Source organism: Rhinoraja longicauda, chromosome 11 (assembly GCF_053455715.1).
Source record: "Rhinoraja longicauda isolate Sanriku21f chromosome 11, sRhiLon1.1, whole genome shotgun sequence".
NCBI classification, from domain to species: Eukaryota; Metazoa; Chordata; class Chondrichthyes; order Rajiformes; family Arhynchobatidae; genus Rhinoraja; species Rhinoraja longicauda.
Window position 1 is genome coordinate 43,066,993 of NC_135963.1, and position 25,677 is coordinate 43,092,669.

General features: G+C 40.6%; 1 protein-coding gene across 4 annotated transcripts in view; it reads right to left on the bottom strand.

Annotated features, from left to right (window-relative positions):
* pde4ba (phosphodiesterase 4B, cAMP-specific a) overlaps positions 1-25,677 on the bottom strand; it is a 444,556-nt gene that overhangs the window by 205,526 nt on the left and 213,353 nt on the right. The window lies entirely within an intron of this gene.

Here is a 25,677-nt window from a genome sequence, read left to right on the forward strand (position 1 = left end):
CTCTTCACATTATAAGAGTGACTTAATTCCAAAATTACTTCATATCCTGCAGCTGATTGGTGTTGGAGAAGTGTTTATTTCCTTTTGCTCCATAATTCTATCGAAAGAACATTGCCAACGATTTGTAAACTAGTTGTCTGTTAATGTAACTCTGAGACACTTCTGGTCTTGGTGTTCCATTAACCATGAAATGCGTTTGTTCTAAGTAGCCTACAGGCCACATACCAACTTTCAGTGTGATTAAGCTCATACTACCAACAGAAACTGCTGTTAGGAAACCATCAACACAATGAAAGCTGCCCTATAGCATGGCCAAAACTTGCTGGTATTCCAGAGCAACATTCACTCACTATAGACTAACATGATCTGAGCTCCAGGGTGGTGTACTAAGAGATGCATTGAAACTCCTTGCAGCCACTGCAAACTCTCCAGTTCTGATGAAGTGTCTTCAACCTGAATTTTTTTAATCTGTTTCTCTTCCAACTGATGCAGTCAGACCTGCTGAGTATTTCTAGCATTTTCTGTTTTTATTTTAGATTTCTGGCATCTGCATTAAAAAAAAATCTCCTTGTGTATGTATTATAGTTTAGGGTCCGTCTGCTATTGCACATAAAACAGTTACATTCTGATATAGTACCCCATGAAAATTGTAAAAATGCTATCTGATAAAATACTTCTGTTAACCAATGAAAATACCCTAACTAATACTGAAAAAGTTGATTTAAATGCTTACATCTTATAGTTTTATGAAATGTATTTTTTAAATTAAAAAGGAAGACGACAAGCAGATATTTAGTTCCCAGGAGGCTAAATGCTACACATTTAGTCACATCGCCAAAGCCTGTCAAAAGCAGCTATCAGGCATCAAGATAAGAATGGGAATAGGAGCAGGGAGCAACAACTTTGGCTCCTCCAAAGACCAAAACTCCAACCTCCACCAACACCCACATGATAAGAACACCAAGGCTGAGGATGAAAATATAGACCAATAGAACACCAGGGTGGGATGTCTGGTCGAAAAGGAAATTGTCTAAAATATTTATAAAGGCAATTGTGCAGGTCAATTTGGACCTACATAACTGAGGAATGACTTGCGTGTATTTTCTAACCGATTACATTTGTACTTTAAGCTTCATCATTGAGGTTAATCTATAGCAAAACCAGCTGGTGAATAGAAAGCACCTTCCTCTTTTTTGACAAATATGAACAATTCTCTGGCACCAAGAGTATGGTAGTTGTGAATATGCTCTTCAATGTGGCATACCCATTCAAAATATATGTTCTACTTCTAAAAATGCATCCAGTACTTATTGTTCCTTAATAATGGCATCTCAACTACTTATCATGTGCCCTGATAATTTCAGAGGCTTGATATTGCACATTAAACGCAAACCCATTCTGAATACATGTCATATGGTTTATATATGAATAAACCTGATGTTGGTGTGATTTCCATCTGTGGAATCTTGTACTTAGTGGAAGGCTTCCAATGAGAAAAGGCTTCATGTCTTGTTCTGCAGATACCTTATTTTCACAGGGAATTAGACAATATTGCTGGCCCTCACCTAGAAAAAAATCAACACCAAATGTAATATCTGAACAATCAGATCCTGGACAGAACTTTTAAAAGGGATAGGTAGGAAAGAACTGCAGATGCTGGTTTAAATCGAAGGTGGACACAAAATGCTGAAGTAACTCCACGGGACAGGCAGTCCTCCAGAGATGCTGCCTGTCCCGCTGAATTACGCCAGCATTTTGTGTCTACTTTTAAAAGGGAATTGGATAAATACCTGTACTTAGTAGCAAATATTTGGATGACTATGAGTCATATTTGGAGAGTTCAAGGGATCGGCTCCAATTTTTGTCAAAAGCCATAAAACAATTGGCATCCTGAATTCTTCAGGGAGATTTCTGCATTGTATGTTTCCATGTGGCATATTCAAGAGTGCCTTGGTCAAATAACTACAATAAATGCCATGATAACCTTGAATTCTATGAAAATCATTGCCATTAGTTCAGATACTACCTACAAATAGTACAGCAGGGGGTACCAATTCAGGGCAATTTGACATGAAGCAAAAGTAAGAAATAGTGGATATATTTATGTTGGCATTGACCCTGATGGATCGCGCTAGGAAGAGGTACAAAACATCAGATGTCATTGTAGTTACAATTAGTAAATTATTAATCCCTTTTTCCTTATCTGAAGCTATAAGCAATCTCAGAACCCAAACAGGTCCGTCAGTTTGCACAATGCTATTTAAACTGAAAATAAAACTTGTCAATAAAATGAAACAATAATTTAAAAGTGGCAGGGATCACTGCCAAAACAAATAACATTGAGCAAAATATGGAACTTTAAAAAAAACCTTTTCCCCATAAACACAACCTACAGCATCTCAGGATAATTGATAATGCATCTAAAATTAATCAGAAGCACATCATAAAAAGAGACTGAACACTCAACCTAATTACTCAAATTTTCCAAGGAGGTAATGTCATGTAAAATGAAGAGCATCTCGCATCTTGAAGGCTGCACTAGACTTGAGTGTAGGAGTCACTACAGTAAATTAATGCAAATCAATATAAATAGGTCCTGCAAAGTATTCCCCTTGTACACATGCGTGTTAACTCATTCATATTTAAAATATAAGCTTACTTAGCAGCTTGCAAGAGAGCATCCATTCTTGAATGGCAACAGATGTTTCTTGCATTCTATGAAATAACTAGAATGTTTAAATAGCTATTTCTAACGATATTAAACATTAAAACCTGCCATTTTCTTTTGTTATTTCTGCAATTTGCTACAAAATATTTGATATTAACTACTGGCCATGCAGGATTCAATTTCTGCACAATCTCCAGCATTGTTATTGTCAGCAGCGCCACTGGAGTTTTTAATTAAATAAAGTCAACATGAGGAAGTGGAGTAGAATATATTGGGCTGAGGATTTCTGCAGAAACACAAAAGATAACCAAAGAGTTTGTTTGCTTGATATTAATCAACTCCCATTTCCCACTGTCCATAAATAGAACATCATAATGGGGATTTTATTTATAAGAATGGAAATTATTGAAAAGGTCAGACAGTTAAGCGAGGCAGGGAGAGGAGATAAGGTTGACATTAAAGTTCAAATCCATTACAAGGTATAAGTATTAGACTAGAAACTTGGCAGAGGGCACTAGCTGGGTCAACCCTTTTACAGCCGATCAGGATTCCTAAGCCCGGATGTAGATCCTGCTGTAGGATTCTTCATAAGGCAAGACCTCATTCTCAGTACGATAGTCCTGTTGAGCTGTGTGCGTTAATTAAAATCTAGCAACCAATGGATACCCATCTATCATTTCCTTTACAAATCTATATTAACCTTGCAAAAACTATATATCTATATATTACTGAAACCCTCATCTTGTTTGTTTGATCCTTCCTTATTTTGTACCCCCGTCACAAGATAGCGCGACAATTTTAGGACCACCTTACTCAACATTGTCCTGGGGTCACCTTAATGCAAGTTTCATTCAAATTGGTCTTATATTTTTAAAGTTAGAAACATTTTAAAGTTTAAAAATCACCTTTTTATTACCAAGTCCCTGGTCGTCAGATGCGTTTGACGTCACAATGGGACCCGCCAGAGTGACGGGAGTGGCGGCCAATGAGGGGGGGAGGGGGAAAGTGGGGGAAGAGAGGGACCAATGCACGAGAGTGGGGGAAGAGCTGGACCAATGCACGAGAGGTTTGGGGCCAATGGGGGGGAGGGGGCTGCTGAGCCAACGAGCTGCCGCTAACTTTAATAGATGCGCTCCCCCTCCCCCCCGCCAGGAGGACCAGCGCCCGTCCCGATGTGCCCCGCACCTGACCTTCCTCCCATGGTGCAGCGCGGCGGCAGAGGGTCCAACAAGATGGCCGTCACCGCCGTTCGCTGCCCTTCGCCACCATGCTGCAGGAGAGGCTTCGGGTCCACGGCTCGCTCTGACTGCAGCGCTTGCGGCACGGGGCCGAGGTGAATGGCTCCCTCTCCCTTTCCCTGTCCCCCCATAACCGCCCACGGCCCCGGGGGACACTCCCCGCCCGGCAATGGGGTTCGTCAGTTGGAGAGGGTTGCCCGGCCCGCAGGATCGTCAGTTGGGGGGGGGGGGGGGGGGGGGGGGGGGGATGCCCCAGGAGAGGCCTGCAGGAGTGATTTGGACTCAACAGGTCCACCACAGTCTAGTATTTTCTGAAAGTCCAGCTTCAGCTTAACAAAATACCCAATCTAATCTTCAGTTTTGAAAACTCTCAACTCAGCTGCATGGCTGATCTCCAGTAATTCATGGCAATGCTGGTTGAATGCAGAACTGATCACACTTGCTAAAAAACATGCTCGCGTCATTATTACAACTCTTTGATTGCATTTTCCCCAGTGCCTTGCAGATAAGGTCACCTGCAACAGCACAGTTTGCGGCAAGTAATACAAGAACTACTACAAGGGCCGATACAGTCCATAACTTTTGCCGGAATTAGCACTGCCATAGGGGTAGACGATATTCCATTATCTGCAGGATCTTTAATGAGAATTCTTACTTAATTGCAAAGAGTACTCTGCATGTATCTGTATGCCTGCCAGGCACTACATCAAAGAGCACAATGGTTTCATTATTACCATGCTCTTTTATAAAAAAACAAAAATAAGTCCTCGGAATATTTCACGGTTCAGACCTTTCCCAACAAAACACACTGCTCTGTTGAAAGATCTCGACCTGAAATGTCACCTATTCTTATTCTCCAGAGATGCTCCCTAACTTGCTGAGTTACTCTAGCACTCTGTGTCCTTTTGGCACCGGATTCCCACAAATAAGCTGGGGGAGGGAGGGGGAAATGGGGGAGTGGGGAGGTCAGAGAAACCAGCATGTCAGCCCCGCAGAGGGAAAGCTCACACATCAGGACAATCCCAGAAGACAGATGAGAATTATGATAGGTGAAGGGCATACGTTGGAAAGGCACTGTCTTGGTATTGGTTTATTATTGTCACCTGTACTGAGATATAGTGAAAAGCCTTGCTTGCGTACTATTCAGTCAAAGTAAACTGTACAAGCGTACAATCGAAATACACAAGTACAACAGGCAGTACAATGCGAAAAATACCACAGTGAATAATATAGTATTACAGCATCATAGCGTCAGTTACAGAGAAAATGTTCAAGGTCTGCAATGAGGTAGGTTGGAAGATGGGGACTACATCTTAACTTAGGGGATGATTGTTGAGTAGTCTGAAAACTGTGCGGAAGATGATGTTCTAGAAACTTGTAGTTGCAACTAAATATTGAAAAATAAAATTCAATGCTACCAGTGAGAGATACAGAGATTGTTCATTCATTATTTTAGTTTAGTTTAGTTTAAAGATACAGCACGGAAACAGGCCCACCGAGTCCGCATCGACCAGCGATCCCCGCACATTAACACTATCCTACACACACTAGGGACAATTTACACATACACCAAGCTAATTAACCTACAAATGTGTGGGAGGAAACCGAAGAGATCTCGGAGAAAACCCAAGCCGTCACGGAGAGAATGTACAAAGTCCACACAGACAGCACCCGTAGTCAGGGTCGAACCCGGGTCTCCGGCGCTGAAAGCGCTGTAAGGCAGCAACTCTACCGTCGCGCCACCGTGCCGCCCTATATTATGTATTTTATGGTATAAAGGGCCTACCATTATAAAATCTGAATGTACTCTGACTCTATAATGGCCTGACTAGGTGTTAATGCATTGGGCTAAAAATTCTTCCACATTTGAAGATAAAATAATACTCCTCAGATATATCACCCAAATCTACACGGTAGTGATTTTCTTTCATGATTGATCATAAAACCATAACACATCGGAGCAGAATGAGGCAAAATTGGCCCATCGAGTCTGCTCTACCATTTGATCAGGGCTGATCTATTGTTCCTTCTAAAACCCATTCCCCTGCCTTCTCTCCTTAACCTTTGATGCCCTTACTAATCAAGGACCTATCATGTTCATGTCTATGAGCAGAATGCCATTCGACCCATTAATACTCTCCCATTCAATCATGGCTGATTTATCTTTGCCTCTCAACACCACTTCCTGCCTTCTCCCCTTAACCCCCAACACCTTTACTGATCAAGAATCTGTCAATTTCCACCTTAAAAATATCCATTGATGACCTCCATTGCCTTCTGTGCCAATGGATTTCACAGATTCACCACCTCCTGACTAAAAAAATACTTTCTTATCTCCTTTCTAAACATACATCCTTTTTTATTCTGAGGCTATGGCCTCCCGTCCTAGACTCTCCCACCAGTGGAAACATCCTCTCCACATTCACTCTGTCCAGGCCTTTAATTATTCAATAGGTTTCGATGAGGTCCCCCCTCATCCTTCTAAATGTCAGCGAGTGCAGGCCCAGTGCCTTCAAATGCTCATTGTATGCTAACCCAATCATTCTCACAAACCTCCTCTGGACTCCCTCCAATGCCAGCACATCCTTCCTCAGATATGGGGCTCCAAACTGCTCACAATACTCCAAAACCGGTCTGACCAGTGTCTTATAAAGCCTCAGCACTACATCCCTGTTTTTGTATTGTAGCCCTCTTGAAATAAATGCCAGCATTGCATTTGCCTTCCTTGCTACTGGTTCAACTTGCAAATTAACTTTTTGGGAATCCTGCACCAGCACTCCCAAGTCCCTTTGCACATCTCCCTACTAAGCTGGGCTTTAACAATACCCAATGACTTGGCCAAAGAAACTCCTCCTCATCTCCATTTTAAAGATATGTCCTTTTATTCTGAAGCCGATCAGGATTCCTAAGTCTGAATGTATGTCCTTTTATTCTGAGGCTATGCCCTCTGATTCTAGACTCTCCCACTTCTGGAAACACATTCTCTTTATCTAGGCCTTTTATTACTTGGTAGGTTTCATGAGATTCCCCCCCACCACCACCATTATCCATCTAAACTCCAGCGAGTAGACAGGCTCAGAGCCTTTAAATGCTTCTCATGCATCAACCCAATCATCCTTGGGATCATTATTGTAAACCTGTCTGGACTCTCTGGATGTGCAATGAAACATGAATTCCAAGTTCTACGCAGATATACCATAGATTATACATATGGGAACTACTCCAAGTAGTGAGGGCTAAGTTGGGGCAGCTTTGCCTTCTCGGGAGAAGTGACCAACCGGACTGGACACCAAACATTTTTAATAGGCTATCAAGATGAAATATCTGAAATAGAAGCCAGAACCTTTCATCTTTGTGGCCAAAAGTCCGAAACCAAAGGAAGAAAACAATGCCATTTTTAAAATTTGGATGATGATTCGAGGAAAAATTCCTTATAAAAGATTAAAATTAAAATTATTTTAATAATTTGGCTCAGAATGTGTTTCATCCTTGTTTCATTAGCATCATCATCAAGCTAGTTGAGCGAGTAATCAAATTAAATAAAAACTGCAAGTAAACAAATTGACAAGTTTTAGATTTTTGTTTCAATGCTAAGATCGTAACATATATATGCATGATCAGGAAGAGGCCTGAATATCAAAACATTAAAAAAATTCAAATCCTCTTTTAATTTAAAAAAAAATGGGGGTTTTAAATTACAGTTACATAAAATTAGCATCTTTAATTACTGATTATGATTTGTTAGGCTATTCAAAATTTATATTTTCGGTTAAAAAAAAATGATTTTGATGACCCCCTCTTGGATGAGGGGGGAGCATTATAGCGGTGCACAAAATCATGGGAGGAACAGATCGGGTAGATGAACAGAGCCTCTTGCCCAGAGTAGGAGAATCGAGGACCAGAGGACATAGGGTCAAGGTGAGGGGGAAAGGATTTAATAGAATCTGAGGGGTAATTTTTTCATACAAAGGGTGGTGGGTGTATGGAACAACCTGCCAGAGGAGGTAGTTGAGGCTGGGACTATCCCATCGTTTAAGAAACAGTTGGATAAGACAGGTTTGGAGGGATATGGACCAAGTGCAGGCAAGTGGGACTAGTGTAGCTGGGACATTGTTGGTGGTGTAGGCAAGCTGAAGGGCCTGTTTCCACACTGTGTCACTCTATGACTATGACTCTATGACTTTGAAGGTATTTTCTAAATTTCTCAAGTTCCTATTAGTTTAAATGATTTCCTTTAATTATGATGAAGGTGTTACAAACAGTGCAGCCTTTGGAGAAGCAGTGAATAGTTGATAGAATCTTCAAAATTTGTTTTAAGCAATAGTGTAATGCAGAAATCCCACAACTTCACAATGGCATACCAAGCCAAACATCGAAAATGTGTCTAGATTTTAACTTTTGTGACCCATCTCTGGTATGTACTTGAAATTTGGCACAGATTTAGATAAAAAATCATTGAGAAGGAATTCATAACTCGTCAGTGCAACAAGTTGCACACTAATTATTAAAAGCTAATTAGAAAAAGAGAAGAAGCAAAAGTTGACATTACAAATGTAACGATATGTCTCGGTGGACGCCAGCCAGTCCAAAGGGGTTTAGCACGGGCAGTCTACTGTGGAAATAATTCCTTCTGTTACTGAGTTGATTTACCCTGTCCCTTTCATTCCTGCTGCCAGATCTCGCAGCTCCCAGATGCAAAACTATTTTTTTTATCCCAATGCCTTGCAGGAATACATGTCACCACTCTGGCAATGGTCATGATAGCTGACCATCTCGAGCTGCTGTCTTATTCTGCATGGCTGAGTGATGCGGAGCTCATGGCTGCAGTAGTTGGGGAGGGCAATGGATTTGCTAGAGAGGACAAGCAAGCAGGGTGGGGGTGGGGAGGGGAAAGCGGTACTTTCTCGTTTTATAAACATGTATTACAACTTCTATTGCGAAAGGAAGCTCCATGCGAATTGATGTTACCGTAACTAGAACACAGAGACATAACAAGAGAGAAACACAATGACTAATACCTCCTCAGAACAAACAGTCACATCACATCAAAATATTTGGACAAAACGAGCAGCTTTTCCAGACCAATAGCATAGAAGCTTGTGTAGGAAGGAACTGCAGATGCTGGTTTAAACCACAGTAACAGGGTACTGATTGTCGATGATCAGCCATGATCACAGTGAATGGGTTACTGGCTCGAAGGGCCGGATGGCCTACTCCTGCACTTATTGTCTATTGTCTATTAAAATAGACACAAAAAGCTGGAATAACTCAGCGGGACAGGCAGCATCTCTAGGGAGAACGAATGGGTGTTGTTTCAGATCAAGACCCTTCTTCAGCCTAGAAGCTCACATGCTTGTCGCAGTAACAATGAATGCATGCAAGGGTACCTGTTTTTACTGCTTAACTTGTCACTGAGAGCTCACTTTATCCTTTCCCACGTACCAATTAGGCAAAGAATTCAAGAAAAGCAAAACGCCAGCAGAAATTATTTGAACACTTGCGTTATCACAACAAAAGTGGGTGAAATTTAGTAAGAGTAATTCTGAGAGTATTGTGTTGACGTTTGCTATGGTGAATTGGAAGTCATGCATATGCTCTAAGTATGCCTTGTTTCCAGTTGCATTTAATATCGAGCTCGTATGATTTTTTTTTGGAAAGCAATGCATATTTGAATGTGAGAAATTGTTTTAAAATTATGTTCGTGTAAGATAAGCCAACATCAAGCCAGTTTTAAAACCAGTCCAAAATAATTCTAAAAAATAATAATTTTGCACTTTCCAAACCCTCAAAATTCAGTGCTGTGAATAAACAGTCAGTAATAGACAATAAATGCTGGAGTAACTCAACGAGATAGACACCATCTCTGGAGAGATGGAATGGGTGACTTTTCGGGTCGCGACCCTTCTTCAGACCCGCTGAGTTGCTCCAGCATTTTGTGTCTACCTTTGATTTAAACCAGTGTCTGCAGTTCTTTCCTAAACAGACAATAGTGCTGAGCTATGACTGAAAGATCATGACTCTACTTCTTACAAGCTACATCCTCACCGGGTCAACCTATAAGGTTACAGTAGTTTTTAATAAACAGATGTGCCTGGCACCAGTCATCTGGAGCACGACTCACTGCCTCTTGCAAAGCGGATAGCCAGTGACAGGTGGAGTTTGAAGGCAAGGATGAGGGTAGTACTGTGGCATTCGCTCGTAAGACCGGCTGCTTGTCCTGCACATCTCCAAATAAGATGACTCGGAGCCTGAGTAGCCAGCACCATCCCAGTCTGCTGTGACAGGACCTCAGACAAGGAGCTACAGGCTTACACCAGTGGCTGCAGGAGACATCCGCTTCCACTTGAGCCAAGTCCGTCCCCCTCCCCTTCATAGTGGCGCGGATCAGCGAGGGTTTTCCTGGGTGGATTTTTGGCTAATTTGCATGATCAGGATTTTTTTTTTGAGCGGTAAAAGTTCCACATGCAGCTGGGAAGGTCGGGGGATGGCCGACTTACTCTCCCCTTCTCCGGGAAGGATAGATGTGTCCCCCTCACAGGGCCTGAAAGCACTGCGTGAGTCAGGCTGGCCACAGATAGCCTTAAATGGGGGAGAGCGCCATACTGCTACACCTCATTTTGTGTTATTATGAGCTAAATGCAATGGCCTTGCAATTGATCCCAGTGGGCTCCTTGCCTAGCTAGCCTGAAACAAAGCATGTGATTGGCCAATTGACGTCCGACTCAATGACAAACGTGCTTTGATTGGACAATTACTACTCGGAAAATTGACAAGAATTTTGAGGTTTTTTCCATATTTTAAAAATATGTGCAGGTTTTGTTCTTGACGAGTTTCAGATATAACTGCTATAATATTTTTACACAATATGTTATAAATGCAGCCAGATATGGGATGTGGGTCACGACATGAAACGAAAAGGAACCTTGGCCCACGGTCTATAATGCTTTCATTATCATGGCCACTCAATGAAAAAACAGGCTTTTTGCTTTTTATGCTGAGAATTTCAATATACTTTGCTAATGGGAAGAATCAATTTCATTTCAATGTTAACTTTCATTGGTCCCACTGTAAAGAAAGTACTATTATTACTTTTATAAGAACTGGTTATGAATTACTTGCCTTGTGTTTCTCTGAACACGCCCAGTTCCTTTCAAATTTATACCGCATGCATCCTCTTTGCAACTCAGTATATCTGGTATATTATTAGCAATGCCACAGAAAAGCTACTAATCACATCCTTAAACTGTATAACTGCAACCTTCACAATCCATTGTGGCAAAGTTCTTAGTTTACACATTGTATCATACTACATTTTTTAACTTAAAAGTCTGCCATGAACGTATCAGAAATCATATTTCAAGATATTGACAATTAATTAATTGAAACCGAGAATAAAAACAAGTCAAAAGTGAACATGAATAAAAACCAGCCTGAGTTTTGTGACACCATTCTCACCTTGGAGTCAGATGGCAGTGGTTTTAAACCTAATGAAGATACTTTGGTACAACCTAGACTGAAGCAGTGATCTGCTTATAGTATGTTGGTCAAGAAGTTCACATCCATCAGGGATGATCACATGCTTTGCAGACATGGTCATTACAAAAGTGCTGCTTGCATAACAGGCATCAGTCATGGTCTTTCCTTGGGCTGATTCACAGTTTACAAACTTCTTCATCACAATCAGGGACATGCACACTGCAAACTAACTTGTAGCATATTCCGCATAATCATGGACGAGTCTCACCCCTGGCCACTCCCTCTTCTCCCCTCTTCCATCAGGCAAAAGGTACAGAAGTGTGAAAATGCACACCAGATTCGGAGAAAGTTTCTTCCCAGCTGTTATCAGGCAACTGAATCATGCTACCACAACCAGAGAACAGTGCTGAACTGCTATCTATAGTACTTCTTTGATGACCCTCGGACTATCCTTGATCGGACTTTGCTGGCTTTACCTTGCACTAAATGTTATGCCCTTCTATATATACACTGTAAATGGATCGATTTCAATCATGTATTGTCTTTCTGCTAACTGGTTAGCATGCAGCAAATGCTTTACAATGTACTTCGGTACATGTGACAATAAACGAAACTAAACTGTACGACATTCTATCATGGTTAGAGTTCTTTAAGTATCAGTTCACAACTTAAAGTACTGTTGGATCGAGTTAGATGATTTGTGGTGGTTAACAAGATACATACAAGGCTAAATCGCTCTGCTTTCCCAGGCATTGCATAGATAATCAGAGTGACGGAGGTGAGAACATGGAGAAGAATTTCTGGCATTTGGGGTCACCTCTTCCTTTCAACCCCACATTCAAAAGAAAAACAAGATCACATTAGTACAAACAAAATCTGAGCCCTAGATGCTGCCATAGTTGCTGGGAAAACAGTGGTGTTTCTATACTGTAGCCCAAAGTGCAGCAGACTGGCAGGCTGTTCATGCTATTTTGGCTACTTTTCAGTTTGCATCCCACAGTATTTGTTCCATACACATCAGTGGTCCAATGCAGCAGCAACACATTAAATATGCTTCCTGTAATTACTGACATTACTGCTGTTTCTCCAGTGCCCTTTGTACTTTAGCCATGTTACTGGCATGGAAACACACCATCCAAAGTTTCTATGTCTGCCATGTATCTTGAGGTTCCAGTCATATCAAGTGATTGATTTTACACTGTTTCAATCCAATAATGATCAAAGTTTAATTGGCCATTTAGCTCAAAGTATTGGAACCTCGAGTGTGGAAATGAGCTGCCATATCTCTACACTACAACTGCAATTGTACTTCAAAAAGTATTTCATTCTCTGTGAAACCTTACATAAGGTGCATAATACTCTCTGCTGTAAAAGGTTATTTGGAAAACATGGTGCAATTCAGATGTTTCTTTCAAGCTGTCTGAATAGTAGTATTTATTTTTCTTTGGAATACTTGAGCTTCTTTGAGAATACTCGTTTATAGCTAAGCTGCCAGTAACTCCTCCTGTCATAGAGTCTAGCCACATCACAGTTCGATCTCAGCTAATGTTGCTTTGCGAGCCTTGCTAATGGCACTCGGCCAGCTGTCAAGCTTGGACAAGAACATTCCAAATATGACTCTTTTTCCTCTGGAAATGTCTCAGAATGCTACCAGACCTGCCCACCCTTACAGCATCTTATATCCAGCAAACAGTAGAGAAATTGCACCTTTCCTGATTTGTTCGTACTCCAAAATACAGAGTGAATTATTATTAGCTTCGAGCTGTGGATATCTCATACAGCAAAGACAAGGCCAGTTTAACTTTTCTATTTTGTACATGCTTGAACTTCGCAAGGTTTCTCCAGTTTATCTCAGAGTTTGGAAAATACATGCTATACATGCTATACACACACACACACACACACACACACACACACACACACACACACACACACACACACACACACACACACACACACACACACACACACACACACACACACACACAGAGTAATATTGGTAACACTACAAACTTCGGTTTTGTTTTTGCACTCATATTATGAGTATTAATTTTTTGTTTTTTTATATATTATATTTATCTGTGGTCTTTTGCTTTACAGACCTGTTATATATACACACTTATCCATACATACATTGATTACCATTGAAAATGGAAATAACACACAATGATCAAATCTTTCAAGAAGGTTACAGTACTGTAATATTTCTGAATACATAACAATTTTGAGTTTAGCGTAAAAAGCTCAAATGGTTAAAAAGCTCTGTTTGGACAGACAATGAAAAGCTCAATTTTTATGTAGCTTCTGCTTTTGAAATATTTTATATTGACTGAATGTGATCAAACAAAATTATTTAGTACCAAAATTAAATTTGTTAACATTTGTTTATTATTTTCTCTTGACATGAAAGGACTTTCAATTGCAATTTTATTGCTTATTATTATGTGTGTGTAATTTAAATTACATCCTCTGTCTTGATCTATGTAGTTAAATGCAATTGAGTATTAAATATTAACATAACATTGTTTGCCAAATAATTGCACAAGTTCTCTGTGCTGCAGGGACAGAGATCATTATCACTTCAGTAAGAAATAACCTGTAGCCCATCTAATTTGGTTTTGTTCACTGTCTATGAGAGCAATGACTTTTTATGCAAATTGTTGTTTACACTAATTACTCCAAAATTAAGTGTCTGGACAAGCTAGCATTACAGAATAGTGTCATGAAAAATATATGATTTTGAATATTTTAAAAGCCATTACTGCTATTTCTGGAATTCTCAATCGTTGAATGAGAATGATGGATATATAAAAACTCAACAGATCAGGCAGCAACTTCTCCAACTTTAGATAGTTCCTCTGTCCCTCTCTTCCCATCCCCCTTCCCAGATCTCCCTCTATCTTCCTGTCTCCACCTATATCCTTCCTTTGTCCCGCCCCCCTGACATCAGTCTGAAGAAGGGTCTCGACCCGAAACGTCGCCCATTCCTTCTCTCCTGAGATGCTGCCTGACCTGCTGAGTTACTCCAGCATTTTGTGAATAAATACTTTCGATTTGTACCAGCATCTGCAGTTATTTTCTTATACTAGGCAGCATCCCTGGTCTCCAGTCTGTCACAGATATTCCCTTTTAATCCCTCCCCATCCCTGCAACTTAAAACATGCTCTGGGACTTCATCTGTGGATAAAGATACAAAAATCCATGTCAAATTCCAGAATATCCTTGCTTGCCTCTCTTCATAACCTGGGTTAGATCTCCTCAGGTCCTGCAGACTTATAAGCCTTAATGCTCTTCAAAAATCCAAACACTTCCTCCTTCTTTATATCAACATACCCAAGAATATAAGCAAACCTTTAACTGATCTCCTTATCTCAATGTCCTTCTCCTTGATGAATACCAATGCAAAGTACTCAATCGGTATCTTACTAGTTTCCCCAGGCTCCAAATGTCGATTCTTTCCTCTCTCTTTGAATCCTTCCCCCATGACCATCTTTTCTTTAATGTATATGTAAAATATCTTGAGATTCTCTTTAATCGTACTCACCAATGACATTTCATGTCCCCTTTTTGCCCTCCTGATTCCTCCTAGGGAATCAGGAGGGCAAATTATTAAATTATCTCCTAGTTTCTTTATGTTCCTCCAAGCTCCTCCAAGCTCCAGCTTCTGGAACTTTATATATGTTACCTTTTACTTTTTGGCAAAACCTGTGCATCTCTTCTCATCTAATGTTCCAAAACCTCAATATCCTTGTCCCTCTTCCTCACAGGCAGATATTGGCCAAAGTTCAGACCAAACAGACTTTAAAGAGAAGATTGGTATATCTCTTCTACAAAATACTTGGAATTCAGAACAGCACATCTGCCCATCAATGTCCCACATTAACAACTGCAACAACAAAACAGCTACAACTTCTCCCATTGTACAGCTGGATCTTTAAGTGTACAGCTTGTATCATATATGTTCTACAAGGCCGTTATTAATCCATTGAGTTCTATGAAAGTCCAGAAATCCCAAAATATTAATGAAAGATTCAAATGTGGGAATGGGCAGATTACCAAAAGGTCCTGGAGAGATCATGATGGAAAGGAGGAGTTGTTGGTCTCCATTTCATTTCTGTGACAGAAGGAATGAATTTAAATCTCCCCTTCTTTATCATGCACTGCAAAACTGCAGACCGTCAAGCAATCAGTGTTATGCTGTTTGAAGAAATTCAATCACAGTGCTTTCAGAAAAAATACATGTCAAAGAAATTGGATTGGGCCTATCGAATTTCTAATTTTAGTCAGCAGTTTCTCACAGGAAAAGTGAACAAAATTGATTGTTAAATCAGCCTGTGAGCTCCATCTCACTTTCTGTCGACTAATTATCTAATAACAAAGATAACTGCAACTTTTGTCTAATGCTAGGCTTGAGGAAAGGTGAAAGGGAAAATGCAATAAAGAAATCAGGAAATCTAACTCAAAATATTAATCCTTATTTTCTTGGAATTTAATAACTTTTGATTAAACAAAGCATAGATAATTTGGCCAGTACTCTTTCCCACACATCAAGCAACTTGGGATAATTTTTTAGCTTATACTTTTTCAACATTGCATTAAAATGAATAATATGCTTAACAAGAGTGAAACACATACTTGAATGAAGTTAAGGTTGCTGACCCCTTTTTGAGAATATTGGTTCACTAACAAATGTCCTGCATTGTGAATTTGAAGTGATTATAGCTTACATGAGGTAGCAAAAGGATTTAAATCAAGATTAAATTGTTTATTGGTTATTCAAAGTCATCTGAAGACATGGTTTTTAATAGATTGAAAATTTCCTCTGCTACATTCAGAAGAATAACATAATTATTAATTGGTGTCACTGGCTGAGTTTCTGGATGATATTTAGTTTCTTAAAAAGGTAAACATAAGCTAGCTACTTTACTTTATAAGTTGCAAAGAGATTAGTTTCATTGTTCCACAGACGTATTAGAACTTTTATAACAATGAGGGAAATTATTCAAGTAAATAAACATACTTTCAAATCGATAGTCATTATTCATATGAAACATTTAAAGTGATAGTAAGAGTTTCAAATAAAAAGTCACATTTATTTTTATTTAGTAGCTAATTCATGCAGGGGGATGATGCCCATTGTGGTAAATACTGTGAAGGGAAATCTCTACTGTAGCGGGTGAAATGATTAATGGTGCCAAGGTTTATTTTTAAAATCCCAGATATTGTAGGGTACCAGAATGTTCAATTTTGAAGAGTGACAATAGAATGAATTAGGGTGGAAATTAGTACAAAATTCCCTTGATTTTAAATTGGAGTAAAGGAATATTAACAAACGTAGAATAGTTTATTGAAAATGTGCAATATTTGATTCAGTTTACCATGTCTGAATTTGCATTAAAAATTGTTGCCTCCGTCCAATTTACCTACTGAAGCTAAAGAGCCAAACATGGAAGTAAAGATATCAGCAGAGATCCCCCCCCCCCCCCCCCCCCCCCCAGCGTATGAAACACCCTACTCGTGCACAGCCCTACACATGAACAAGTGCTTGAAAGACTAGTGGTGTGCTGGTTGCTGCAGGTATCTTCTGCTGTGTGGGAACTCGGTTCACAACTGCATTTCCGATGTGAACTAGTCGTGGTCATACAGCATGGAAATAGGCCCTTCAGCCCAACATGCTCATGCCGAACAAAATGCCCCATCTGTATTAGTCCCACCTGCCCACATTTGACCCATATCCCTCTAAACCTTTCCTATCCAGGTATCTGTCCAAATGTCTCTCAAGTGATATTAGAATTGTGAGGGTTATGAATGGAATGGAATGGAACTTTGCCGCAATCCAGGGGCAATACAATACCTCAAGACAATACACTGAAAATAATTATTGCACTAGCCAGCTCATTAAATTTATTGTTCTGTTTTATGATATACTTTTACAATCACAACAAGATGAAACTCAACCACAATATTTAACATCTTACACAACTATGCATTTTACCTATAATCAACAGCTGCCACACCAAACGAGTTGACACTGTCCTTAACTCTGCAATGCGGGTCATCACAGGGACGCTTAAGTCAACACCTTTGCAGTGGCTCCCTGTCCTCTCTCACATCGCCCCTCCCAGCATATGCAGAGGATGTTGAAAGATTGGTGCACCATCGAGGCTAACCCTGACCTTCCCATCCATGCTGACTTGAACAATCTGCCCAACATGCACCTGAGGTCCCGCAAACCCTTCCGGTCTTCAGCCAAATCCCTGGAAGACTTTGACCCCAAGACTGAGTGGCGCAGAGCCAGGAAAGATGCCAACACCAACAACGGAGATGTCACCACAGACCCCATAGTGAAACCATCTCAATTTGACCTCCATCGCAACCAATGGCTAACCCTGAACAGGATCCGCAGCCTTCATGCAAGAACAGCCCATCACCTGCACAAGTGGGGGATGACAGATAGCGCTGCTTGCGACTGCGGATATCCAGACCAGACTATCCCACACATCGTGAATGACTGCTCACTGAGGCTTTTCCCTGATGGCATCAAGGCCATCCACCCAGCAACTGCTGCTGCCCTGGCCTGGATGTCTACCCTTGACCTACAACTTTAGGCTGTGCACGCCATGCACAAGAAGAGGACCTGTAATCAATAAACAAGCACGCAAGGGCTTCTTACAATTCTATTTATATCTATTTACAAGGGTGTACATAGAGTGGATGAATAAGTTAAATTTAAGTACATTTTTTTTTTAATCTGCTGGACATCAGTTTTTTACATCTGTTAATGATGGATTTAACAGGAGGGATAATGACGTAGTGGGGCATTGTATTGCTGAACCATCATGCACTCTGATAGTATTTTGAGACAGTAGGATAACTTGATGCACATTGAATCACAACAGAATATTTGAGAAACTGTAATAAGGGTCAAACAATTTTCCAGCTTCATTGGTACGAAAATTAGTGTGATAATTAATTTGATTGCTATGGAATTTATTTTAGAAATTTTCACTGTACATTTAAGTTAAATTGCTATGATTAGCTATCTTTTTATACATGAAAAATATCCTGGACGTGAACTGGTCTGATTTCAAATTAATTAAGGAAAGAAAAAAACATATTATTTTCTTACATAAGTTATGAAGGTTCAAGCAATCATGAAAATTATTCATCTATCAGTGAAATAAAAATCACTTCTCATAAATAAAGAGACAGCAACATAGTGCACAGCTGAATAAATTTTTAAAACTCTCAATTTTCCAAATTTACATCAATATTAATAACTTACTTTTGGGATGCATATCGGTTTCAAATTTATGAATACCGTACAAAATCAGCTGCCATCTCAATTGCCACGAATATTGGAATTACTTACCTGTGAAAAAAATAAGATTAGTGGTGAGTGAATTTGGAAACACATATTGTAATGTGCTACATCTTTTACAAATTAATCTGCTACAAGAGGAAGGATTTAGGAAGGAAGTTTCATTTATAAAGCATCTCACCATCAATAAAATACTTTTGTAATGTATGAAAACACATAAACCAATTTAAACACCGCCAATGTTCTCAATTGGATAATCTGATGATTTGCGATGTTGGTTGAGTGTAACTATTGGTCAGAACACCGAAGCACCAGATTTCCATTTCAATAAATATTCCCTTGTAGTGCAGCATTCTCTGTCTACTGCCATGAAACATAACCAAGGTTATGTGCTGAAGGCTGTGTAGCCAAACTTGAGACCACAATGTTTGACTTCGAGACACAAGACTGAAAGCTTTGATACGTGAGCAAAACAAGCACATGCTAGGGTGCAGAGCGGCACATCTAATAGTGCTGCTCCTTCACAGCACCAGAGACCTGGGTTCAATCCTGCCCTCAGGTACTGTCGTTGTGGAGCTTGCACCATATCCCTGGTACCACATGCGTTTCTTCTGGGTGCACGGTTTCCTTCCACATCCCAAAGAAGTGCGGGTTTGTAGGTTAATTAACCTCCGTAAATTGCTCCTAGTGTGTAGGGAGTGGATGACAAAGTGGAATAACAGAAAACTAGTGTAAACAGGTGATCGATGATCAGCGTGGACTCAGTGGGCCGAAAGGCCTGTTTCTGTGCTGCATCTCTGCAGAGCAGAGTACTTGAACACAGAAGCATGCCCTTCGGCCAAATTTATCCATACTGACCAAGATGCCCCATCTTAGTTAGTCTTATCGACCCGTTTTTGGCCCATATCCCTCGAAAGTTTTCCAATCCATGTATCTGTCCAAGTGTTTTTAAAATGTTGTTATAGTACCTGCCTCAACTATTTCCCCTGACAGCTCATTCCATATACTCACCATCTTTTGAGTAAAAACGTTGCTCCTCAGATTCCTATTAAATCTTGCCCCTCTCACCTTAAACCTATGTCCTCTGGTTTTTGTGATTCTCCTTCCTTTGGATAATAAAATCTGTGCATTCACCCTATCTATTCCACTCATTATTTCATGCACCTCTATAAGATCACCCTCAGCTTCTTGGGCTCCAAAGAATAAGGTCCTAGCCTCCCCAACCTCAGGCCCTCGAGTCCTGGTAACATCCTCATAAATCTTCTCTGCACACTTTGCACCTTAATGATATCTTTCCTATAGCAGGGTGACCAAAAACTGAACATAATACTCCAAATGTGGCCTGACCTGGTACAACTGTAAAAATGTTCAAAATCGTGACATCCGAATTGACACCAAAATGTTAGTGTACAAAGCAATGTTGATTTCAACGCTTCTGTATGCATCAGAAACCTGGACAACATATCGACGCCATCTGAAAACACTTGAAAAGTTCCGTGGGACGTTTCAACGCTCGGTGCGGCTCGGCCGCGGGGACTTCCATCCCCTTGTGGGGGCTGTGCGGGTCGGTCGCCTCGGTAGGGGTCGAGCTGTCTGTCCGTGGGCATGGGGGTAGAGAGGGGAAGTTTTGTTGCCTTCCATCACAGTGAGGGGGTGTTTGGAGTCACTGTGATGGATGTTTGTGTTGGGGTCATGTGTCTTGTGTTCTTTTTTTTTGTGTTCTGTGACTGCTGGAAAATGTAATTTTGTTCGGTATCTCGGTATCGAATGACAATAAAAGAATACAATACAATACAATACAATTAACGATGTCTTCGAAGCAGCTTAAATATCAGCTGGGAAGACATAAGAACCAACGTCAGTGTGCTGAATAAAGCAAAAACATCAAGCATCGAAGCCTTCGTCATCAAGAACCAACTAAGATGGTCATGTTGTTCGGATGGAAGACGAGTGTCTACCAAAGCAAGCCTTCTACTCCCAGCTTAGAGAAGGCAAACGTAAAAGAGGCGGACAAAAGAAGAGATTCCTAAGAGACGCCTAAAAAGCCAGCATGAAGAAATGTGAAATCGACATCGAAAATTGGGAAACCAATGTCAAGGACAGGAAACTCTGGCCAACCATCATCCAAAAAAGGAACAGCGACCTTCGAAGCCAACAGATACGCAGAATTAGAAGAAAAGAGAAGTAAACGGAAAGAGAGGCCGCAACAACCAAAGCCTGATCTGACATCTGGAATTACCTGCCCTGAATGCCAAAGAACTTTCAAAGCCAGGATTGGACGCAGAAGCCACCTGAGAGTTCATAAAAACAACAGAACGTAGACCATCATCCTCGACCTCTGGGGATAGTCACGACCCCGATCGACTGACAACTGTAACATAACTTCCAACTTCTATGTTCAATTCTCTGACTGATGGAGTCCAATGAACAATAAGGCTTCTCTACCACTTTATCTACTTGTGACACCATCTTCAGGGAACTATGTACCTGTGCTCATAGATCTCTCTGCTCTAAAAATCAAAAGGAATAAGATCTAAATTATCCATCATGCACATCTGTGCAGCTGACCTCAATCTTGTGATTGTGAAAGTTGCATTGCCTTAGCATCTAAAAAAAAGAAACTATTGTTCCTTGACCAATGTTCTATACTTCCCATAATGAATAATCTACCAGGTAAATTACACCCTCTTGATCGCAAAGTACTACATAGTGTGGAAAGAATGAAAAACAGGAGTGAACATAAAAGAAACTCATCAGTGGACTCCAGCCCCCAATCATCTCTTAGTTGGTGCCTCTTGGGAAAGTGGTCTGAAGGCAGGCCACCCACTTTAGAATTTAAACAAATCGTCATAAGCAATTAAAAGAACAAAGGGGCTCAACATGTCAGAAATAACCTGAATTACTTCCAGCGTTAATCACATTCTAACATAGATTTAAAAAATATTTTTCAAACTAGTATAATAATAACAATAATAATATGTCCTGTAATATTAATTAATGACTGGGTGTGGTGTGTTATCCAGTAGTTTATTTATGGGTAGTGTAAGGGTGATTATTCAATGAAATGAATAGAATTTTAGCAGGTCTGGGGAGAGTGATACGGAATGGATTACTGTAGAAAATGAACATTTCTGACTCGTAGGAAAATATTCCTATGAACAGTTCTCAGGAATAAAACCCTTGTGGAACCCAGCAACTGCCTGTACACACAAAAATTAACAACCCTCATACAGATTAAGAGTGTAATTCTGATTTCACAGGGTAATTGAAACAAGGGGCATGATATTAATGTGGTACCCAAGTGTGCTGCCCCATCCTTCGTAATGCAAAAACAAATTGCTCGTGATACGAGCCAACGGGAAATATCAGGTAGAAAAGGTCAAAAGGAACGCGATGGACTTCTTCCAACCCATTAAACCTTTTATTCTTGTTTGACTATCTCAATTATACTCTCACTCCACCCTACAAGTGAGGGATGTTAATGGATAGAACATCATACTGACAGAGAGAGCTCAGAGATTCCAAAAGATTTCATGGCTAAAATTTAATCATTTTTAAAGGCTTCCTTAGATTTGCGTTCTTGACTGAAAAATAAATGAGGCTCACAAGTAAATTGTCACAGCCCACCCAGCAGCTAAACATGTTTAGTCAATGCTTTATCGACAAGCTTCTTTGCTACCCTTGATTTAATCATGTTTGTGTAAAACCAGGTTCAACAAAAATGACAGCATTGATTTCAACAATAACATCAAATAATTGGCACAGTTTGCTGATGATGCTCATGATGACAAAGGCCATGCTGCATTTCACTGAGACATTTCAGGTTCCCTCAACCCATAATGGAAATGACACTCATGTAATGAGAGAGGGATGGCGTTGCGGGAGGGAGGGAGGGAGGAAACGAGAAGGTCAGGACAAGGGTTGAAAGCAAAAAAGGGGCAAAGGAAGGAGAGAGAATCCCTTTCTCAATAACCTTTGGTTTTGACTGAGTTCTGGACATCCGCAGCTTTGGAAAAATTATTGCTTTGCCTTGAGTGACCAGACCCATCAGGACTTCAAAGTTTCAAGTAGATCCCCACTTATTCTCCCTAACATGCAAATTTAAGCTTCATTTTGCTCCATATATTATCCTATCATCCTGGGAAGCATTTTCACGAACCTTTGCTGCTCTCCCTTCACAGCAAGAAGAATTTTCAGAAGAGGACCAAACCACACACAATATTCAATATGTGGTACCTCCTATGCCTTGCACAATTGCAGTAAGATATCCCAGCTTTTGCACTCATATTCTCTCACTATTATACTTTCTTAAGAGCCCTCTGCAGGTTCATGCTCACCTTTATCAATACGTGTATATGGTCATCCACTTCTTGTTGCTCCTCCCCATTTCATAATTTGTCAACATTCAGATAATAATATAAGTTCCTGTTTTGCCACAGAAGTAGATAAACTGGAGAGAGGTATGGAAAGGATAAAAGTGAAAGACAGGGAGAACGACATGAAGTGATGTGGGGGAGGGGTAGTGGGGATGGAAATGGAAAGAAAGTGGCAGCAGATGAGCTAAAGGAAGGAAAGAAGATGGAGAAGGAATAATGGGAAGTGCAAGGGCAGAATGTAATGAGAAAAAATGTAAAAGGGGACAGAAGCAATAAGGGTGTAGATGGGGGGGGGGGGGGGATGTACAAGGGATGGGGAGGTTGATATTGCACAAGAGGAAATGAGAGATGGAATGGGGAGGAGCTTTGAGGAAGATATATCCAAGAGGTGTGGAATGAATTAAAGGAAAAGAACAAGGGAGAGAGAAATGAGTAGGAGGGATAAGGATCAGGATCATGTGGGGTTAAATGGAGAGACCAATGAATGAGGGAGCAGGTGGAGGGGCAAGAAGGGTAAAGGGGACAAGTAGGAATGAAGAGGACAGGCAAAGTGAGTAGGTCAAGAGCTAAAGATAAACACAAAAAGGTGGAGTAACTCAGCAGGACAGGCAGCATTGGAGAGAAGGAATGGTGATATTTTGGGTCGAGACCCTTCTTCAGAAGAAAATGTCACCCATTCCTTCTGCTGCCTGTCCCGCTGAGTTACTTCAGCTTTTTGTGTCCATCTTTGGTTTAAACCAGCACCTGCAGTTCCTTCCTACACATGTCAAGAGCTAAGCAAGGCATGATTGGCAAGGAAAGAGATGATACGAAGGGACATGGAAAGATGAAGGACAAGGGGAGTGAATGAGGGGGAGGGATGTGCAGAGCATGGACAGAAAAGGGGCAGGTGCAGGAATATGGGTTCAGTGGAGAGAGAGATAAAAGAGATGAGGGATAGTATATGAGCTAAGGGGGAAAGGGACTGGATGAGAGAATGAAGGAAGGGATAAGGGACCAACACAAGAAGAAGGGGAGGAGTAAGGGAAGAGAAGCAGTGAGAAAAGACAGACACTTGGGTGGAGAGGGACGAAACGAGGAGAACGAATGGTCCATTGATAAGCAGAAGGAATAAGATAGTAAGTGTGCAGTCTTCTGCAATCCTTTTTTTACTTTACTGATTGAAAGCAAGGACGTCAAGAATAAGCAATTCAAGCTCCTGACCCATATATTTCCACTGTGAAAGATGCCATGTCAGCTCTCCAGGCAACATTCCCGCACTGATTTTATATCGGAGCTAATCTGCTTCAGCTAAAGCAACACGAGATGGGTTTCACAGTATGCTCCAGCACGTCACAATGTACTCATCAGTAACACCCAATTTCAGATTATATTTTTGTTTAAATTCACTTTTCACATCAAACAGCACTCTTACCAATTAATGTGGACCACTGATCTGTGTTCATCATATATATCTGTTGTCATAGTTACAAGGAATACTGCAAAGGAAAATCCAATGAAGCACTATAAAAATCTATCATCACTCAGATGAATTTAAATGCCAATAAAGATAGGATCCAAAATGACATTTGTTTTTACAAAATCACTCAAAGGATGGATTCTTACTTCTTTTGTAAAAGTTCTAGATTAGGTTTTTCAGAAGGCCAATTCAGAAAAGGCAATCAATTATTTATTTACTTTACTTTGGCAGGAGGATTCCATTTTGTTAAAGGCTCTCACTTGAAGATTCATGTACCATTCAGACTAACTCTTCAGTACGGCAATTTGGGAAATGTATCAACAATAATGTACAACACATGAAAATAGAAGGAAGAGTAGCCCATGTGACCCCACAAGTCTGTCCCATAACTCTGTATGATTGTGGATTATCTACTCCAGGAGTCAACTGCTCTTCTTGTGGGATTGTAACGCAGGGTACAGCTGTTGCCTTACAGCGCCAGAGACCTGGGTTCGATCCTGACTTCGGGTGCTGTCCGTACGGAGTTTGTACATTCTCCCTGTGACTGCGTGGGTTCTCTCCGGGTTCTCCAGTTTCCACCCACACTCCAAAGATATACAGGTTTGTAGGATAATTGGCTTTGGTAAAAATTGTGAAGTGTCCCGAGTGTGTAGGATAGTTCTAGTGTATAGGGTAATCACTCGTCAGTGCATACTCAGCGGGTATGGGGAGAAGGCAGGAACGGGGTACTGATTGAGAATGATCAGCCATGATCACATTGAATGGCAGTGCTGGCTCGAAGGGCCGAATGGCCTCCTCCTGCACCTATTGTCTATTGTCTATTGACCGAATGGCCTGTTTCCACGCTGTATCTCCAAAAGTCAAAAGGTCCAATTCCCCAATCTTTCAAACATTTATCTACTTCCACTTTAAATACCTCCAATGATTTATTTCCCCCGATGCTCTATGGTAGAATTTTACCTCACCAGAAGGCTGTGGATACTTAAAACTGTTTCAGTAATTGCCAGCATTAGCTGCGAAATATGAGATATAAAGATCCCTTGCAACACAATGATTGTGCAATGTATAACATTATTCATAGCTGCTCAGGAAATGAAACAGCCATGTCTGCATGCAGCAAGATAGACATCATATAAGCA